The sequence below is a fragment of the Cryptomeria japonica genome, chromosome 7 (genome assembly GCF_030272615.1).
Source record: "Cryptomeria japonica chromosome 7, Sugi_1.0, whole genome shotgun sequence".
NCBI lineage: Eukaryota > Viridiplantae > Streptophyta > Pinopsida > Cupressales > Cupressaceae > Cryptomeria > Cryptomeria japonica.
The window spans coordinates 514,888,393-514,910,539 of NC_081411.1; the positions used below are offsets into that span (position 1 = coordinate 514,888,393).

At 36.6% G+C, this 22,147-nt stretch overlaps 1 protein-coding gene and 1 long non-coding RNA gene across 3 annotated transcripts in view; one reads left to right on the forward strand and one right to left on the reverse strand.

The window, feature by feature from the left end:
* The window catches only part of LOC131043799 (DNA (cytosine-5)-methyltransferase DRM2), a 153,997-nt gene that overhangs the window by 114,193 nt on the left and 17,657 nt on the right, over positions 1-22,147 (forward strand). The gene's annotated exons all lie outside the window — the stretch shown is intronic.
* Positions 1-22,147, reverse strand: part of LOC131043800 (uncharacterized) — a 57,639-nt gene that overhangs the window by 11,302 nt on the left and 24,190 nt on the right. The gene's annotated exons all lie outside the window — the stretch shown is intronic.

The window sequence follows — 22,147 nt, forward strand, 5'->3', positions numbered from 1 at the left end:
TACCTAGGCAAGAACACACAATTTCACCTTCAAAATGCTAACACTTAGTCAAAATTTGGATTTTTACCCCCAAAAACCCTGATTAGACCTAACCTAAGACCTACTTGACTCCCCCGAAAGGCTTACCTTACTCCAATCGTCTCAACCCTTCGGGAGGACACTTAATAACTTTCAAAATTTGACTGGACCCAGCTTGAAAAACATCCAAAAGAAACCCCTAAGGTTTAGCCCTAGTCCAGACACACAACTCACTCACTCAAAACCCTAAAAGCAGAGAGAAGAACAAGCAAAACAAAAGCGAAAAAGAGGGGGTCCCCATTCCAATGGGGCGATGTGTGAAATGGTCACAACAGGAACCTACCTCCATGTGAGGACAAAATAAGCCATGTCACCTTCCCAGTAGGATGACAAGTCAACATGCCAACTCATGTTAGATGATAACATAGCATATGCAAACAAAATTGTCCTTATAGGCTCATAAATTAACCAAATATTAAATAAATAGAACCAAATGCAAATGCTAGGACTTGCAAAGGTTGAGACAGTTTAATGCCAACATAGATTTGTAGTACAAATTCTAGGAGGGACCCAACATAGTGGTATGAAAGGTCATACATGGCCTCACACCTAAATAATTCTAGTTTAGGATAAAAACTTAGGTGACACATTTCATATGTTTAGTTCATTTGCATATTTTTTGGTTTTTTAATAACAAAATTAGTAAACAAGGTTAGAGTACATTCTAATAGTTTTTTGTTGGGTATAGAAAATTATTCAAGGCATATAGAATCAATTATGTTTCCACTAACAAAGTTTTTTTTTAATTAATCAAAGGAAGAAATTCCATCACATATATTAAAGTAATAATAAAAAATTAGAGTTGTGTAAAGATGACTTTGAATAGACCAAACATTAATACAAAAAGAAATGAAACCATGGCATGCAAGCTAGTCAATAGAGCTTGACACACAAACTAGAAAAAAAAAAATTGTACATTCTTTGAACCAGGTCTCACTCCATTCACACCCATTTTAACATGGGACTGAAGGAGCATATTAGGTGGATTTGAATCTTTATTGAGTGGATTTTTCTTTCTCTTTTGCATAATACTCCATGCACCTCCATCATTCTCATTAGCAATAGTGAAGTAATAATGCCAAGAACTACCTTTTCTCGGAGAGTTTTTCATAGTCAAAATTTCCTTCCAAGAAGGAGATAAAGGTACTCATCTAATTGAGGAAGATACATTCTACACTAATCAAGGCTCCAAATAATTTCTTGAACACTTTGGTGGCTTAGAGACAACATTCAAGCCTTGAGTAGGCTTAGAGGAGGAGCAATATTACATTACAGGACCCTCAATAGTAAAATAAAAAGGAAGAGAATCTTCCATCAAGAAGCCTAACTATTTGATTTGCATTTGAGACTAGGACTATGACCCATTTCATAGCACCTACAACTTGATAATCCAAAAGCTAAGTCTAAGAGAAATCAACTACTTTTAGATTAATATCAACAAGAAGATCCATTTGCATATCTAAATTAACAAGAATGTGAACAGAAGTATGAGTGAAATAAGAACTAATTGTAGTTGTTGACAAACTCGAAGAATTTGCCAACTCTTAGAAGGATGGAACTATTTGCATGAGGGGTACATCATTTCATGTCTCTATAGAGACTATAGTTGCAGCCATCGACATCCATATTGAAGGTGTTTGCATCCCTAAAATAGTGAAAGGCAACTATTCAAAGGTGATGAAATGGTTCTTGAAGAGGGGTGATAATATCAATAGGTTGCAAAATGGCTTCAATGGGGAGGATTTCCCTTATGTTTTGAAATGGGTGGCTAAAGTTCAAATGAGGTAAAAAAATACATTAATATTTTCTAACACATCTTCACATTATACTCCTAAAATAACACATACAGAAAAGAATAAATTAATATGTTATATCTAAGGTTACATTTCCATCTCCTTTAAATTTAAGCAAAGTTTTTCCTTGAGCTGAGAGGCGGGTCATGCAATTCATTCCCCAATGATAGGGGAGTTATAACTTCTCCCCATGAAATTGTTAGTTAAATGATTCTTTCTGGAGGATTAGATTGAATATTCATGACCAAAGGTAAGGATGTGCCATGTAAAAAAAGTTTGAAAAGTAGGTGATTCAATGATAGCTCTAAAAGTGAAGAAGGCCTACTTATAGACTTAACATTCTTTCTTGTTGAGGCAAGATGTGTATAAAAGTCAACTATTTGTAACCTATCAAAATTAGGATCAAGAATAGCTTTACTACAGTAACCTCTAGTATATCTTTTGCTAGCCAACATCCTCATTAAGGCTAATTATTTTTAGTAGATTGCATTGGATATGCTTTTGGAATAGCAATTACTCTTTCAACTATCACCAACTATCCTTCTTAGCCAAGTCTTTGAGCTTGTTATCAAATTTCTTGTCCAAGATCTTCCTCTTTGTTAAGAACTTGGTCTACTTGATGGTATTCATAATTTGATCTTCTATATCTCTAAGAAAATGTTTACAAATCAATTATTATATCTTCTTGCTTGGCATTCAACCAATTAATATTGTGTTGCAAGACAAGCCCAAAGTTACACTTCTTCGTGACCCTGGCATAGTTACCAAATATATGTTGGGAAATAGATTTTTACTGTGATTATTATCTTTGAAAATAACTTTGTTTTGCACAATAAGCAATGATAATCATACCAATTGTTAGTAAGTCAATATTTAACAAATGTCCTCTACTTTGAGAGGGGAAACTCCCTCTTATGATAAATAATTTTAATTTTAAGGTACTTTTTATCCAAAAGTACCAAGAAAAGGGTTTTAAATAAAATAAAGAACAAATATTTGAGAAACTTAAAGAATAAAATTATGAATATTGATTCAAGTTCCTTGGATTACAAGAAAATAAACTCTCTTTTTATTAGAATGTCTTAAACAAAGTTCCCAGACTCGGACTCGGACTCAGACTCTGCAAGGCCGACTCGACTCGTGACTTAGCCATGACTAGACAAAATTAAAAAAAACCTCGAAATTTAGAGATTTTTAACGATTTAAAACTTGTTTCATGCACCCATTATTGAATAAAGCTCTAAGACACTATAACATCATCAAATAGAAGCTCTAGCTCATCCTCAACCTCACCCTCAGAGTAGTTTGTGTCTAAGGTAGGTCCTGGATGACTGAGTAGCCATAGTCTCCGCCTGTGAGGTGCCACAATGATCAACATCAGTTGTGCCTGTGTCGGATCGTGCTCTATCCTCCTCCTCTACCATAGCCACAGCGTCAGCCTCTCCGTCTTCCATGTCTGACATGCCGCAGCGCAAGTCCTAGAGCTCGGACTCGCCTGACTTGCCTGACTCGCCCAAGTTAGGTGAGTTATGAGCAAAACTCGTCGAGTCCGAGTCACAAGTTATCAAAACTCGCCGAGCTTGGCTCGACTCGCCAACTCGGCAAACTCGCCTAACTCGCGGCGAGTTTGGGAACTCTGGTCTTAAATGAAATGCATGCAACAATGTTGAAGGAAAAGTATTATTCTAGTCTTAACTTACAAAAAGACAAGATAGCTATCAATAGTATGAATTCTAGAATATTTGAAACTAACTGCATAAATCTTAAACATCATACATTTATATAATATCTAAAAAAAGAATAATTGCTTTCACATATAATAAATTATGATTTGCAAAGACTATCATCAACATGACATATAATATATTAACAGCAAATGAAAATATTATAATTCCACATCAAAGTATTTTCTATTTATTTGCAATTGTACAACTGAAAATCCTTGATACCAAAAATGTGCAAGCTAAAATGTCCTCTCAAAACTTCGCATTGTATTTATAGGCTTCCTTTTTAAAATTACCTCATAACTACTTTATAACAACTTTTTGAAACATTGAGGTTTAAAAAATAATAAGCCTTATTTGGTAATGTTTTACATAACTTTTTTGGAAATAAGTTTCATTTTCTAATTTCAAATTACAATAATTGATTCATGTCACTTTTTCAAAAAGCAAATTAGAAAGAGAAAAGACACCAAAAGAGAGCGTTTGTTTGCTCCCCAACTTCATCAAACTTTTTCATCTCATCAAAGATAACATAATTGTCTAACAATTGGGCCATCCTTTAGCTGAAATTGGAATTGTTTGCACATAGATTGCATGGCTTGTACTGAATAATTCTAAGACTTATTGTATTATCAATAACTTTAGTAGCTTTGCTTCCATGTAGTTAATGCCATGATTTTGCAATCCCATACATAATAAAATCGTTGGTTAGTTGCAAGACAATTAAGCCCAATTGCCTTTCTTAATATGAGATCAACTGCAAATAACCCATACCCAACCCTAATAACATTTGGGTGAAAAACTAGAAGAAAAATTCAAGTGCCTAAAAGTACCCAACCCTATTAACATTTGGGTGAAAAACTAGAAGAACAATTCAAGTGCCTAAAAGATTTGGAAAATTTTAAAACCTTCTGGGGTATTTGATCTCTAGAGGGTTGGTCACTAGAACTCTTTAACACTAAATATTTTGTTATATGCCTTTCCAAGCAAACCTAAATGACAATATATTTGGAAAGTGTCTTTTTTAAAGGTGATGAGTAGGATCATCTAACATTAGTAGGGTGTAGAAGTATCCCATCAAGAGGTGTCTAGTTAAGAAAGACACAACCTAACAAATTTTCTTTGTAGACATGGTTGCTAGATCATTTCCACTGATAATATTTGATGATAGATTTACCTTCTTCCTACTTTGAAGGACATCTAGACTTCTAGTTTGGCACTAACATGTAGAGTGCTAGCAAATGTTGTAGAGCTTGGCTTGCCTTTGTTTGAAAATTTCTAAAACCTTTTCAACACTCATTTTGTAAATATTCAATGATCAAGGCACTCCCTACAAATAATTATATAACTACTATGTATGTAGCAATCATTACACTCTAGGAGATAACATCTCTTTAAAGTATCTTGTTAAAGGAATCGCATGCTTACTTTATCAATTTTTTACTATAATATTTGACAAAAATTCCCTTTCCATTATGCTTTGGTGGACACAATTATTTTCAAAGACTCCATTACTCTATAAGACTGCATGTATTGGCAAGAACACAAGTTTCAAACCCTAAAAGTCTTTGAAAAAGTAAAGCTTTCAATGATTCGATAAAATTTAGAACTAGTTTACTTTTCTTTTGGCAAACTCAAAAGTTATTGAACTTTAGAATCTCCCACCTTTGACTCTGTCGATGGTTTTTGACATTTTGGCACAATTTTGAGTTCACAAACCTTTTCGTCTCCAACATTTTGACAATCTCTTCTTTGGCATTTTGGCATTTCAATAGACTTGTGAACCTTTGAACTTGGTTTTCAGACTTAGAATGGTTCGTGAAATTTAAGTACCATTGAAACTCTTAAAAAAGGATGATTTTTGGGGGGGATATTGGGAGTTTCAAGAACTTATGAGCCTTCAAAAAGTTCACTAAAATGGGTTTTTTCCAAAAATGAGAAAAAAGTTGCATCATTTTGCAAATTTTTATAAGGGTTTCAAAACATGATCATGACTTTAAAAAACTGGAGTTGCACAAAATATTATGAATGACAATAAGAATAACTAGATGAAAATGAAGAATTATTTAAACATAATTGGCACAAACATGGGTAAGGCTACACAAGACAAAAAATGGTGGGTTAGTAGGATTCAAATCCAAAAAATTAGCATTCCACCCTTTAAAATAACCTTTCTTGATGTACACCTCCCAACTACCTTCTAAATAGTCTTCTCCAACAATATGTGAAAATATTTGACCAAGTGCCTTCCTCACTCATTAAGAAAAATTTGTCATCTTAACCTCCTCCACGTTGAAAGGATTCACTCATTCCACATTCTAATTTTCATGAAAATTTTCAGCACTATAGTTGCAAGATCAATCTCCACACCCCTCACAAGTAACTAATTGAAGAAGTATTCACTTTATTTTTTAATGGTCTTAACGTATATTATTTCACTGATAAGAGGTAAGATAATATTTTCTATTGTATTAGTTTCTCTTTGGATAATAGAAGATAGATGGAAAGTTTTGGTATTTTTATCCCCTTTCTTAAACTATTTAACATGACATTTTTTAAAACATAACATCTCCACATGTAGCAAAAAGTTCCATTCTTCCTAAATACTTGTTCCCTTCTGCTTGATCTCCTGTAAGAACCTTGAAGAAATAATAGTTTTCTCAACATCCTACAAACTATCCCTTACCATTTCCTTCTAGAAAAAATATTCCTCACTCAATCCATATATCATTTCCTTCATGTTTGAAGAACACAATATTATTCATTAGAATAAGCCTCTTGCAACCTTTGACCTCACACCACCACTCTCTCAACTTCTCAAACTCAAGGAGATCAAACCACATAACTTGTAACTTAAAAGGGGGGCCACGAGGTTTAAATTTCTCATTAATATCCATCCCAATAGGCCAATGATCTTAGCTAACAAAAAATAGAACATCATCAAAATAAGCATGCATGATCAAAAAAGAAATAAAAATTAATTAGAAAATGATCCAATCACTTAATAATACACTCCTCACTAGTCATTTTATTACACCAAGTAACTGAAACTAGCTTCAAAAGAAATCTGTTGATCCCTCTTCATCATAGAAAGCTCCAAATTCAATAGCACCAACAAGGACCGCCTTTCATTACCTAGACTTCTCAAACAAATTCATCAAAACATTAAGATCACCTCCAACATTCCAAGTCCCACCAAGAAAATTATTTGTAAAAGAGCTCAAGTCTTACGATATTTATTTCTTCTTGTCATTCACTACTAGACAATACAAATTAGATAGAATAAAACTACTCTTTACAAATACCTCCAACTATACATGAACAACTTGATTATATTCCAGCGTAAACATTGAAATGCCTAGTTAGCCTAGAAGACCAACAAAGTTCCTAAAGCTCCTTGAGCTCCATCTAAAAAAATCATGCGACTTCTCCATTATTATTCATGCAACAATTCCATTCCTTTTATTTAACTTTATATCTTGTAAGAACACCACATTCTAGAGTTCTTCCCTACAAACTACTTAACCAAGCAATGTTTGTCATGAGCATTTAAGACCTTAACATAACAACCAAGGAAATTCAAGGTTACTTGGTTGGGGAAATTTCTCCAGCACCTCTCCAAAAATTAGTAATTGGGGATTATTTTCCAATCAGAACTTCCTCCAAAGCATCAACTTTAGCTTTTTTGCATCAATTCTACTCTATTGGCATCCCACCCCTAGTATCTATAGCCATATAAGCTGCTAGAGACGTAAGGATATCAATATGTTTTCATTTTTCTCACGTTTTTGCTACACTCTACATTCCATTTGCAAACTTATCCATAATAAAACTACTCTAAGACATTTTTTGGCTCACCTAATGCAAGAATTTTTGAAGGTGACAAATTGATGTAGACGAGCTCATAGAGTCTTATCAAATTGTTTGTGGATGCAACAAAACAAGACTTTAAGCAAAAAGAACTTAAGGCAATCTATTTAATGAATAAAAATAGGCTTCATACATGCTCTGGTTTGATTCTCTAACAAAATTTAATATGCTTCCTCTATTATTTTGCAAAGCAAAAAAACATCTCTTAACTTTATATCATTCTACTCACAACAGAAGATTATACAGTTCTACAGATGGCTATACCCCTACAAATATTGTTTTCTCAAGATCTATTAATGATGAGCACCACACTAGATTACTCTGTTTTTATTTAAATCAAAACTCAAACAATGCACCAAGACTCTTCTTATTTCCACACACTCATTGGCTCTCTTCTTTAACTCAAGCGCTTTTCCCCCTCTTGTCTCACACTGCCACTTTCTTTTACATCACCTTTAAACTACCAAATATGAGTCTCTATCTATCACACATGCCTCTTTGTGCTATCTTAAATCCTATGTCTTTATCCTGCGCACTCTCATATTAAAGTCTAGAAAAAACTGCATTTTTAAACTTCTAAAGTTTATCCCTCAACTGTCGGCTTTCTTTTATCTACTCACTCTCTTCCCAACAGAGAGTATTTCCCACGCATTTTGTCCTTCCTTGCATTTTTAAACTTCTAAAGTTTATCCCTCAACTGTCGGCTTTCTTTTATCTACTCACTCTCTTCCCAACAGAGAGTATTTCCCACGCATTTTGTCCTTCCTTCCCTATGCACCTTTCTTCCCTCTTTTCATGTGCCTCTTCTTTCACTTGGGTGCCTCCTTGCTCATTATTTTTCCACACACTTGAAGGTTTTGTGATCTTCTAATCTTCTCTTTGGAATCTGGAGTCAAACTCTTCTCATCTTGTCTTGCTCGCATGTGCAAGGCCAATGTCCTGCACCCATCTGCATGCCTAGCTTCCCTTATAACAATTTACTTCTTTCTTTTCAACGCATTGGCTAAAGGTTCTCACTAATTTGTGCTCCATTTGAAGCCCAAAATATTTGAATAAAACCTCCCAAAAGTGGTGCATGATCTTCCCCTCTGAATTTGACTTCATCTGTTGGCATAAAAATGGCCACCTCAACAAGTCCTATCTTCCCACTCTCCTCTTCTCCTTATGCAACCCATGTCTTCTCCTAACATGGCTCTTCCCATTCATTCATGCATCCTTTTATTTTATTTATTTTTTCTTCATTTTTCTTTTCTTTGTCTCATTGACCTCTTTTGTTGCACATATTTTCCCATTCTTTTGTGTTTTTTATTAAACATAAAACTTATTTCACCAGGTATGGCCTCTCTGTCTCCCGTACGCGATCTTTGTCACGAGATAATTATGGATTTCAAATTTGTTTGGATGTTCTTGCATCAGACACACTGGATAGGAAATTTGTGAGCAAAGCTCACAAAATGAAGTTGGGTGGTTGAACCACCCATCCAGATTGAAGGCAATCTGCAGTGAACTCCATCACTGAAATAATTACTCCAAATTCATTTTTTTTCTTTCTCGTCTTCCAACACCTAGCCGGAATGAGTATTCTTCTCCTCCAACAACTCTTCTCTACATTCCTCTTTTTCAATGTGGAATCAGTCCCACCATAACTCGTCCTCCTCTGCCTAGTATATCTTTCTTCCTTTCCCCTCTCTATTGGGTTATACCCACTATAGTCCATCCACCTCCACCAAATATTTTCCTTCCACTTCTTGCTTGCATAGCAATCTGCCATTACTATGTCTGCATATAAATCACTATCGCAAATATTTATGGAAATCAACAGTTTTTAATTTCTTCCCTTACACTTTGTTGCATCATTTCTTTCGATATCTCTATGTCCTCCAAAGGACTAACCATTGTTGCAATTTCTTCCTCTTCAATTTCATCTACATGACACTCTGTTGTCTCCTCTTGTCAACAAAGGATCATCTTCATCCTCATCAACTCTCACATCAAATTTAGGACTCGATGGGTCCATTTTCTAAACTTCTTGCTCTTCTACATCAACTTATGAGGTACTTTCACCTCCTTCACATTCTTTAGAAATAATTGATTGATGGTCCATAGTTACCATTTTCTACTCTCTTTTCTCTTCAATCTCAACTTCACTTCCATTTTCCAACACCTTTACTTCCTTAAAAGGACACTCAACATCATTTTCCTCTTCATTTTTTGCATTTTCTTTTTGCCTCTCAACCTTTGTTGCAATCTTATTTTTTCACTTCCACTCATTTTTCCTACAATGGATTCAAAATATAGTCTTTCCCATCTTTCATAATGCTATAGGTGTTTTCTCTACCATTATGTATAGCTTCTCTATCATAGAGCCATGGTTGACCCAATAAAACATGACACATATCCATAGGTACTACATCACATACAATATCATCCATGTATCTACGAATCTGAAAATCAACAACATATTGCTCACTTACCCAAATCTGATGATCTCCTCGCAACCAAGAAATGTAGTACGGGCTAGTATGTTTCCTTGTCTTCAATTTCAACTTCTCTCAGCCATTTCCAATGACACCAAGTTATTTGTGCTACTGCTATCCACAACCACTCTACAACACTTTCCACATGACTTGCAAATACTTTGAAAGAAACTGCTCCTCTAGTATGTTCTTGCTTCTCTTTCTATGGCTTCAAGAACACTTTCTTCTTCATCAAACATTCTCCTTGCCTCCAAGAAATTTTGTCAAACACCTATCACACACTCTCAATCTGCAACCTATACAAAACACATAATCAATTCTTTGTGGCTTTCCAACTCTCGATTTCTTAGAACTCCTCGCAAACATGCAACAATTCTCTCGAGCTTTTCAATACAATTGCACTCTCTACTCGCAGGTCTTGGTGTAAACTCTACACTCTCAAATCTTCGCACTCTTATGCCAAATGACATAGAAGAGCTCAAAGAGTCTTATTCGATTGTTTGTGTATGCAACAAAACAAGACTTTAAACAAAAAGAACTTAAGGCAATTTGTTTAATGAATAAAACTAGGCTTCATACATGCTTTGGTGTGATTCTCTACAAGCTTGATTATGCTTCCTCCATTATTTTGTAAACCACCCCAAAAAAACTCTTCAACTTCATATCACTCTGCTCACATTCGAAGATAATACACTTCAGCAAATGGCTATGCCCCTGTAGATATTCTTTTCTCAGCATCTACTAATGATGAGCAGCATAGAAAATTAATTTTATTGTATTTAAATCAAAACTCAGACAATGCACCAAGACTCTTCTCATTTCTCCACACTAGTTGGCTCTCTTCTTTAACTCAAGTGTTTTCCCCCCTCTTGTCTCATGTTGCCACTTTCTTTTGCATCACCTTCAAACTACAAAATCTAAATCTTTCAATTCTTTATCTACCATGCATTCCTCTTTGTGCTCTCTTTAATCATGTGTCTTTATCCTACGCTCTCTCATATTAAAGTTTGGGAAAATCTGCATTTTTAAACTTCTTAAATTTATCCCTCAATAGTTGTGCCTACTTTTAGATACACACTCTCTTCCAAGTTGAGAGTATTTCCCATTCATTTTGTCCTTCCCTACTCACCTTACTTCCCTTTTTTCCTGTTCTTCTTTTTTTTTTTAAAGATGGGTAAATGCTTTGACCCAAAGCTATGAACTGATGAGGTCACAAATTGGGGACCTCATCCCCATTCAAGAATAGCACCCCAGCGAGGTTTGAACCTTCATGATAAGAACAAAAACACCACAAATTAGCCATCACAATATGCCAATGTTGGTGCACCTATTCTTTTTTCACTTGGGCACGTCCTTACTTTTTTTTTTCCACACATTTGAAGGTTTTGCAAATTTCTAATCTTCTCTTTGAATTTTTTGTAGTCAAACTCTTCTCATCTTGCCATGCTCGCATATGCAAGGCCAATTTCCTATGCCCACCTTCATGCATGGGCTCCCTTATAATAATTTCCTTCTTTCTTTTCAATGCATTGGCTACATGTTCCCGTCAATTTGTGCTCCAAATGAAGCCCAAAATATTTGAATTAAACCTCCAAAAAGTGGTGCATGGTCTTCCCCTCTAAAGTTGACTTCACCTGTAGGCATAAAAATGGCCTCAGTGCATCCTTCTATCTTCCCACTCTCCTCTTCTCCTTATGCATCCCTTGTCTTCTCCTCGCGTGGCTCTTCCCATTCATTCACGTAGCCTTTTATTTTATTTATTTTTTCTTCATTTTTCTTGTCTTTGTCTCATTTACCTCTTTTGTTGGATGGCTTCTCCCATTCTTTTGTGTTCTTTATTAAACATAAAACTTATTTCACCAGGTGTGGCCTCTTTGTCTCCCATACACGATCTCTGTCATGAGATAATTTGTATTTCCCAATTGTCTAGATGCTCCTACAAAATAAACCAATCCCATTCACAAAAACAATTAAAGGTATATTCTTTGAAAATTATTCAACATTCCTTATAAGAGTTTAATTTTGAGCTTCCTTAAACTTTGACAAGCTAAGCCCTATTATGGCTTCAACAATGGATTGACCCTTGGAATTCTTCACTAGACTCGAAAGCTCATAGGACACCCTAGATTTAACCCTATAGGCTTGCTTTGTTATAATAGATGCAATTCTATCTTTCCTCTTGATTTTTCCATAAGTACAAGCCATATTGAAAACCCCACCAACACAAGAAACACTTAGAAGGAACACAATTATGATTAACCTCCTACAAACAAGAATATAATAAGGATCTAATCCTCACAACTTTCATTATAGGATTATTCAAATTTATTTTCACACAAATTCTTGCATGTCACTAATTATTTATTTTTAGTTGATTTAGAGAAACAAATGTACTTGCCAAATGCATTCCCAAAAGTCATGAGGATTATTTCAAACCAAAATTCCTGAAGATTTATATAGATGAACCTAAAAATAGGCATCTCCCAAGAAATCATTGTTAGGGTTAACCAAGGAATCAACAACTTCATTAACAATCTTGAATTACACATGAAGCATGGTCCCCCACATTAATGCACCCCCCCCATCCAAAAAAAGAAGAAAAGAAAAGAATAAACTCTCTATTTGTTATAAATTGAAAGTTGATTTGCAAAAGATAGTGAGCAAGAAAATTAATATTTCGCCTAGGCCAATCTTTCCATGATTTCCCAATTTAGGCTTCATTTCTTTCCACTAAAGGTCAATACCTCATAAAATGAGACATTACCCCTTTTTCAAATCCTCAAAGGTTTATCAAGCAAACTATTTGGAGTGTAAATTTCTAGGATGGATTTTGTCACCTTGATATTCATATTTTGCAAAGTTATTCCTACCACCTTATTATCTACCAATATTCCACTTTCCTCCAAAAATAAAAAAATAAAAAAAATCATTATTTTCTTGGAGAAGACCCTTCCAAGCTCCTACAAGATTCCAAATTTCCTTTTTTCCTTGCTTTGAATCCTACTTCCTCTTCTCAAACCTTTCAAATTCTACCTCAAAATCCTTCTCTCATCCTATCTCCCACTTCTCCCCTTGAATTACCCTACTAACCAGTCTCATTTCTTCTACATTAATACTGATTTTCTCATGACCAAAAGCATTACTTTTCTTATGTGCCACTTCACTCTATTCACACATAAATAAGTACATTTGTTTCCTAAAATTCATGTTTTATGAATTATATAGCTATGCAATTTAAAAATAAGATTAAGGAAAAGATTATGGTGGACTACATTTAAACCATAATTGAATAAGAAATGTTACAAGTTGATACTATGTCATGGGTTTATTTGAGAGCAAAGAGAAGTAATGATATGTTATATTTAGTCCAAATACTTTGGTAAAACACCACTAAAATGAAATAATATTTTCAAAAGTTCTACTTCTTCTAATTCAATCACAAGCAAAAAATTAATAATTCAATATCCAATATGGATTCATGATTGTGGGCTTATTTGAGAATAGAAAGAGGAAATGAAATATTAAATTTCAGTCAAACGTGGGTGATTTGTCACTTAAGGAAAAAAATCCTAATGTGAATTAAAAGATTTGAAACTTCAGAAAATTGTTTACACGTTTTAATTCAATCACAAAGAAAAGTAGTGAACTTTCACTTAAGGAAAAAAATCCTAATGTGAATTAAAAGGTTTGAAACTTCAGAAAATTGTTTACACTTTTTAATTCAATCACAAAGAAAAGTAGTGAACCATACTTTGATATGAATTCATGATAATGGAATAGCTCTGTGAAGTTAAGAATAGTTTAACGAATGCAAGCCTTCTATTAGTTCAATGCAAAAGAATTAAGTCTGGTACTTATTATTTTATTTACTATTAGTATTTGGAGTGGTTGATAATTGAGAATACGTGTTCTCTATAATTTTAGATGTCACAAGCATAGACATGCTTTTTATTGAAATAAGTAGCAAAACAAGGGTGTTGGCCCTGTATACAACAGCTTATAGGTGGCATGAAAGAAAGGCAGCAAAACTAGGGTGTTGGCCATATACAAGCTCAGGCCATTAATAGCAAGTCAGAAGACCACTATTAAAAGGCTTGTCAAACAAACAACAACACAATAGTAGAAATCAATAAACCCGACTCAAGAGTGGGGAGAATCATCCATAAATCAACATGAAAGAGTTTGAGGGCGGGGAAGGACTTACCTTTCCACCTGCGACAAACAACAGACTAGTCAATACTATTGTTAGAGATTGTTGAAGTGGCTAAAATCGCAGAACTACGACTTCATCCGGCCAACGCAGACTAGAATGCTAAGTATCCTATCCTCTCTTGAGATAAGGAAATCCCTAATGTTGTGTGAATTTGATCAATGGGGATGACCTCAATGTTTTGTTTGTCAGGTCTTGACTGCAGGATAGCTTAGTGGTTGATGTGTTTTGCTCAAAACACAAAGGGGACTTATGGTTAGACGAAATTGGTTTTGTACAGGTTCCCTAGAGTTTACAGTCCTATATCATCTGATTTTGCTTCTAATTGATGTTATTTCAGCTTGACTGGATGGTTTCTTTAATGAAAAAGGAAAAAAAGGAGGGATAAGGATAAAGAGTGAATAAGAATAGCTAACTAATTCTAACTAAGACAGCATATTTCAACACATAGATGGAAGTCTTCAAAATAACTAGAAATTACTTTGCCAGCCAATTAGCACTAGGTAAAAACCAGTGCAATCATCTAAGGATTTTGGTTTTTCAAGTTTATTAGATACGAACGATAGACTCTTACACCTATTTATCCAAATCTAATAACCGAACTTAGCACAAAAGGGATTCAGACTAACCATGCAGAGGAAACAATAATCAGCTATTTCCTAATAGTATGAACCAAGATTTTCCATCAAATATATGCATAAATAACTGCCTGAAATTAAATACAGTTGCAGAAATATGAAATAAATGGAGAAGAGGACCATGCACTCACAGTAGAACAAACACAACTTTAACTTCCATTAAATCCTGTATATATTTCGCCAGAGTTTTTGCAATAATCTTTGTTTTTCTCTCTTAAAAAGAGGAACTAATTCCTTTATATAGAATTCCAAAAACGGATGAATGGCCAAGATTAAACTTAAACAAGTGGGTCAGATTCATCCTCTATCAAAACTGCCCATACCCATAAATGGGAGGCAAAATATCAGCAACAACAAAAGGAGAAACAATAACTACCAAAAAGGTAATTAATAACTACCCAAAAAGCTGCTCCAAAAAGTGCACATGCACGGAGCTCAAGATTTACAACTGTTTTGGCAGTTAGAAATGAACTTTATGCCTAAAAAGTGCTTTTTAAGAATTTATAAGAAACTTGCACTTTAGGAAAGCACTTTCTCCTTTCCTGTTGTGGACTCCTTTGTAATAAATTCGACCTCATCGTGCAAGTACTCTCCCCAGATATCTCGATCAGCTGCACGCTCTACCCGAACGTAGTCCTGGAATCTTAGACATAACTTGAACAATTCGGTTGTTGGAGGCATAGGAGGATTAAATATTTTATAATGAATACGCTGTAGGAGGCTATCTATATTCTCCAGTTCTTCCCTCCAGTATGATTTATGATTTGCAAAGCATGATATGTCCGCCTGCAGCCCACTAGCAAAATCTAGGTCCTCCATGGAGTAGGTGACCTTGGTTTTAAGCCTGTCCTCCCACTATGGTTGCACCTCATTATCTTCCATACTACTTTTCCAACCGGGAACCATTGATCTGAGGATCTTTTCATCAAGATCCTTCACATTTGATAAAGCGTCATCGCACTTATCTTACATTTTATTGATATTATCCTTCATGTCGTTCTTCATGCTGAGAATCCAATACCATTCCTTGAAGGTATTGACATTATAAGGATTTACGATAATATCAACAATGGGGATTTGAGAGCAGGTCCAAAATAGAGCCCTTATGAGGGGCAATGCCTTGGCAATCGCCTCATGAGTGTTATAACATTCCTTCCTTAGCTTACACATTTTGATAAGAGTAGATTCCCTATGGAGAGCTATTTCACGCAAGTCCTTGAAGATTTGCTCTCCCCTTTCCTTGATGCCTCGAATCCATTCTTTGACAGCTTTGGCGGTATCACATACTCCTTCAAACTCTGTTGTAGTCCTTTGTGCCAATGCCAAAGGGGGAACATGGGATTCAGGGGCATGTTGCAATGGTTTCAGCAAGTGATCAATGTATCCCTCAACTTGCTCAGCACGAACTCGGTACATGTCTCTCTCAGCAGTCATTTCATCGAGTTGTCTGAGCATATTCTGCACGGAATCCTTGAACTCTTCCCTTTCTTGCTCTTTGGTGGCTCGCCCTATGGGGATGGTTGTAATGCTATAGTCGACCAATGCAATTTGATCCGCTGGCTTATCGACAGGCGGGGTAGAAATATGAATGGTACGGTTCCTCTGCTCATCCTTAGTGATCCAAGAGTAGGTCTTGGTCTTTTTCTTACCTTTGGACTTTATCTCTCCAATGCGGGAGAAGATATCCTCCAATTTGATAGGTGGCTTGACAGCTGCTTTCCGCTGTGCACAAGCAATCAACCAGTCTTGAGGGATGGTTTGTCCGGATGTTATTGCCAAATTCCCACTTTGCTCCCTAGAGGTTTCAGCTGGCTCACTGCCTATCTGCAATTGATCTGTCATAGAAGGAACGGATGCAGTATCCAATCCCTTACTCATAGCTGAGTTATCCCCTACCTCACTAAACAACTGTCAGGTATCCCCTTGTGATGGTCATTCTTCAGTTTTGTCGAGCTCCTGGGTCTCATCCCCCTTTCGTTCTCCCTCAACGGTGGTGTCATCTTTGCCGACGCTATTCAATTATAATTCATGCTGACTCCCCTGGGTGAGCTCATGCTTACCAGCCTCTTGATTTGGCGGAATTTCTCCCTCTTCAACTTGATTTCCAGGTTCATCAAAACCAACGATCTTGACTTCTGCATCTGGCTCACCTTGTGCTGGAGGATTATTAGCCTCGAATGTATCAACATCACTCTGGGAGGGCGGAGCAGGTATATAGTCAAGTTCAACTACATCATCCTCCGAACTGGGGTCTTTGGATGACGAACTGACTTCTGGCCTCCTGATAGGGATCTTTTCCCTTCTAGTTCTTTTTGATGTCCGAGTCCCTCTATTAGCTCTAGCTTTCTTCCTCTTCTTTCCGGGTTTCTCAATCTCTTCTTTTGGTGCACTTGAGGTTCCCTCATCCTCCGAAGACTGGGAATCGAGACTGCCCATCATATGGTATGTAAATTGAATTCCTTCATGGGTTAGTTTTTCAATCTGCTAGGATAACCAGTGATCGATATACCTTCCTGGAGCCGCCATAACTGCCTCAAAATCAGTAATTGGATCCTGAGACCAATCAATGCTCGGCAAGAGGTATTTAATCGCCTCAAACTCTTGGACTTGCAAGCAATTGCCATAATCTGTCAATTGATCTGGGACCCGACGGTACTCATAAAGCCACATTTGCTGCACACTTAGCCTTAAATACTCATGTCATCGGACCTCATAGTCATCGGAACAGTTGCTCCAATAATCCTCAATTGATGCCTTCGCTTTGTAGCGCCTGCCATAGGCTCTTTTTGCCAAATTGTCATGATCGAAACACTTCCTTGGGAAATGTTCCTGTAGGCCATAAGATGCTAATTCAGCAAGTGACTCATCAGCTTGTACCGAATTCTTGAAATGCACATCGAGGGTACCCAAGATCATGGGGAAGGTGAATCCGGACTATTTCTTATCTCTGAGTAAACTGCCCGCTGGATGTGCCTGCCTTGCGACTTCCATAAAAACTATTTTGTCTGTGGGATAGCGTGGAAGTCAGAACGGAGCTCCCTCAAAGGTGGTATCATCTTGATATAGGTGAACCTAGGGAATTGAATGAACCATGTGCCGTACTTTTGTACCAAAATGGTAGCCTGCTCTGAGAGCCTTATATGCAATCCCCCCTGCATCAACCTGACTAGGCGCATTGTAAAGGCGTCATTGACACGCTCATACTGACCAATTGCGTAAGCAACGCTGTTCTTTTCTCTTTGAGCAATGTCATAGTAGTGCAGTTAAGGGTAGCATTCATATACCTTGACCTGATTTGGGTCGTTCCCGATTTCACCCTTCTTGATTAATCCTGTCAATGGCTGGTGTCGGGCAAACATGTAAATCAGGTAGGAGGTCATGGTAAAGTACTTCTTTTCCTCAAGTTCGACCAGTTGTGTATGGATATTATCACTGATGATCTGAGCCCAGTCGAACTTGGATTTCCCGACAAAGACCTGCTCCGTAAAGTAGAACATCCACTCTTCAAAAAAGTTAGACTGAGGGAGTCCCATAACCTAGCTGAGTAAGGTGACCATATCACCATGCTCATTATGAAAGTCACTTCTGGGGGTCTTTTTACTAATCCTAATACTCGGAGGCCTTCTCTCCTTATACCATTCTTCGTTTATCAATGTCCTCCATTTAGCAGGGTTCATGTCGTAAGCAACTTGTGCCTCATCAATAGTTGTAGCAATGGGATTATCAGGAAATGGAATGTCAAATGCTTCTCCAATGGCCTTAGTTGTGAAATCAGCTAGCACCATATTTTCTAGAACTACTAATCTGGTCTCTGGCTAATAATGTCGGGCAGCCTCAACTACTAGCTCATAATTTTGCACGGATGGAGGGAAACCTGCTGCCTGAGCGATACCACTTTCCATCATCCGCCTAGGCTTGCCATAGGCGTTAGGAGAATATACCCTGTTTCTGAAATCCTGAATGTCTATGTGGCCCAAATCAGTATCACCTATGTTCTCCCATATGCTCTGGACTTTTGACTCCCTCACTCCTCCTCTATGGTACTAGTACTTCATCTTCTCGCCTCTGCGGGGAATGTCAGATTTAGAGACCCGAGATGTTCCGGTTGCATCAGGTGTTTTTGAGGATTCTACTGCCGATTTAGGCATTTATCCTGCACAATCGGATGCGAATTACGAGACGAGATGAAGGAAGTGAACAGGTTAGTCAAAATAGAGGATGATGTTAGCACATAAGGATCAATGGGAAAACCGAAATTTCAAGAAAGTACGATGCCTTAGGAAAAGAGCTTGTTTATCTAGAAGCGAAATGTTATGAAATAGGAAATTAAGCTGGATTGTTTAAATCTGTTATATGGAGCGAGCTCCAAAAGGTGCCACTTCCGACTAACTATGATGGTGCGGACAAATGCTCAATTTTGCAGCTAGGGGTTTGGGTCTTTTAACGATTGCCTAAAAAGTTTTGCCTAAGCTCAGTTTTTTCAAAATATTCAAATTTTCCTAAGTCTGAATTTTTTACATTTCAAGGTTAACTTTCCCTAGCTGGCTCTGACTTTGCGCTATGTTTAAAGCTTTGCTTGATACCTTTCAAAAGAAAATTGTGATCTACGAAATTTCATCTGATTAAATTTCCATTATCCGCTAAGCATAGCGATCAGTTTTGCATTCATTAAAGATTTAATGGAAATAAAACGAGTCATACCTGACGACTTGTCCAATCAATGAATGAACTTCGGCTAAAACGACCCTTACAAAATTGCAATTCTTGAAATTTCGAAGAAAAGGGATCCCTTCAAAACCCCGCGGCTTGTCTTCCTTGACTTGAATTCGCGATCTTGGACGCTTTAGCGACTTTCAAACCAAACAGGAAGAATGTAGACATTCGCGGTTTTAGTGCCTCGTGATCTTGGAGGTTTTAAAGACTAAAATGTCTCACACATAACCCGCGCGATATTGGACGGCGAGGTTTTCCCTTTTGAAAGTTTTCCTCTTAAGATATTAACGCCATTCCAACTGTCTTGCCCTTTCAGGCTGGAAGCATAAAACGCAAGTGTTTGAAGATACCTCTTTTCCTCCTTGGTTCGCGATCTTGGATCCTTAGCTATTTTCGGGGTAGAAGAGACTGAAATGCAAACATCCCAAAGTTTAACGCCCCTTTTAACCCTTCTCAATCTTTACCCTCTTTGCGCTTTTTCGGATTTGCCCATTTTCGGGCTGAGGGAGGCTTTCGCAAACTTTCAAAAAAGAACGCTTTTTACTTGTCGTGATTTTTACCTTCTTTGCACATTTTTCGGGCTAGAGGGGCGTTTTGCAAGCTTTCAAAAGGGAAGGCCTTACCGATGATTTGTCGTTTTCAGCCAAAAGGGTTATTTTGAAAAGTTTAGACGTTTTTAACTCCTTTCCCTCTTACGTTTTCGGCCCATGAGGCCTTTTTGAAAAGTTTTATAATTTCGCGATTTCACTTGCTTTGCCCAATTTCGGGCTAAATGATCCTTTTGCCAAAACTTAAAAAAAAAATAACGCCTTTCCTCATTTTTAGGGAAAAAGGGCATTTTGAAAAGGTTTATCGTTTTTATTTTAACGCCTTTTTCACTTGATTTGGCATTTTCGGCTCATGAGGCCCTTTTGAAAAGTTTTATAATTTCGCGATTTCACTTGCTTTGCCCAATTTCGGGTTAGAATTCACTTTTGCAAACTTCGCCATTTCCAACGCTTTAGCGATTTTTGGGGTAAAAGGGCATTTTGAAAAGGTTTTAAGTTTATAACGCTTTGTGATTTTCAAAAATCAGGCAAAAAGGATGGTTTGAAAAGTTTCTTTATTTAACTTTTTGGCTACTTGCCCAATTTCGAGCTAGAATGACCCTTTGCAAACCTTAGAAATAATGCCTTTCCTCATTTTCGGGCCAGAAAACGATTTTGCAAAGTTTAAGTTAAACGCTTTACTTCATCTTTTCCATTTTTGGCCTGGAAAGCACTTTTGCAAGCTTTAAACTTTTAGCATTTTCTCCCTATCAAGCGATTTTCGGGTCAAACAAGGAGTTTGAAATCTTAGAAAGTAAAACGCCCTTTATGCTTGCAATTTCGGGCTAGAAGACCCTTTTGAAAAGCCTGATCTTGAAACCGAATTTGCCCCTTTAAATCGATTTTGCAAACCCCGGTACAATTGACACCCTTGCCTATCTAGCCGATTCTCGAGCTTGTGCTAAAACTCAGTCTCCCTTGGATTGATTTTGGGCATTCAAATTGTGAGACTCTCTATGCAGGACCCCCAAGCCATGCGGTTTAACACTAACAGACGCCCCATCTCCTAATGTTGACATAGCTCATTGCTTCACTACCACTTGTTGGATCCCAAAGATGGCGGATAAAAATTAAATTTGAAACTCAGCAGGACGAAGGCTGGAAAAGAAATGAGGGGGACCCTGTCGGCAACAGGGAGTGTGTGCAATGCACAACAGAGACATCATTGCAAGTAGGATAAAGCGAGGAAATCCCCTTAAATTTTTTGACAGCAACAAGAGTAAATTGTTGTTGCATAACAACACTTGGAGCAAACAGTTGTTGCAGGAACAACACCAGAAGCAAACTGCAGAACAAGAGCAGCAGGAGTAGAAACCTCAAGGCCATTGAAGGTCTCATAGACATGTTGACATATAATTAATTTCACATTTTTTCTCATAAAAAGAAAAAACTAGGTTTCATGCTCAACAAAAATGATAGACTAACTTTGGAAAATCACATTGCAATGGCTATCCCTTATTTTAAATTTAGTTTAATGAATAATAACCTTCTACTATTTAAATGCAAAATAATTAAGTTTGATTCTTATTATTTTATTTACTATTGATAATAGGTGTTCTCTATAATTTTACATGCCTTAAACATAGACCTTTTATAAATTAAGGATATTAAAAGAGCTTAGACCCTTGTACAAAGAAATAAAAGTTGTCAAAAGGAAGGATGAAATAGGCCCAAATAGGCCATAAACAACACAACCAAGCTGCCAAACAAGACTATAAACAAAAGCGAGAACTAGGACCACTATGGTCCCACTTAGAATCCCACATTTGGATTGATTTTGACCTTAAACTCCCAACTTGAATGAGTTGACATAGACATGTTAGCATATAATTGAATTCACATTTTCCTCAAAAATAAAAAAAAATGGTTTCAAGTTCAACAAAACTTAGAGACTGACTAAATTTGTAAAATCACATTGCAATGGTTATTCTTTAGGTTTACTTTAGTTTGCAAGCCTTCTTGAAATTTGTAATATGGGTAGCAATAGTTGATGAGTAGGTTAGACATACCTTAGTAAAATTGTGAAAATATTATCTAGCTTAATAGCAAGCTACATA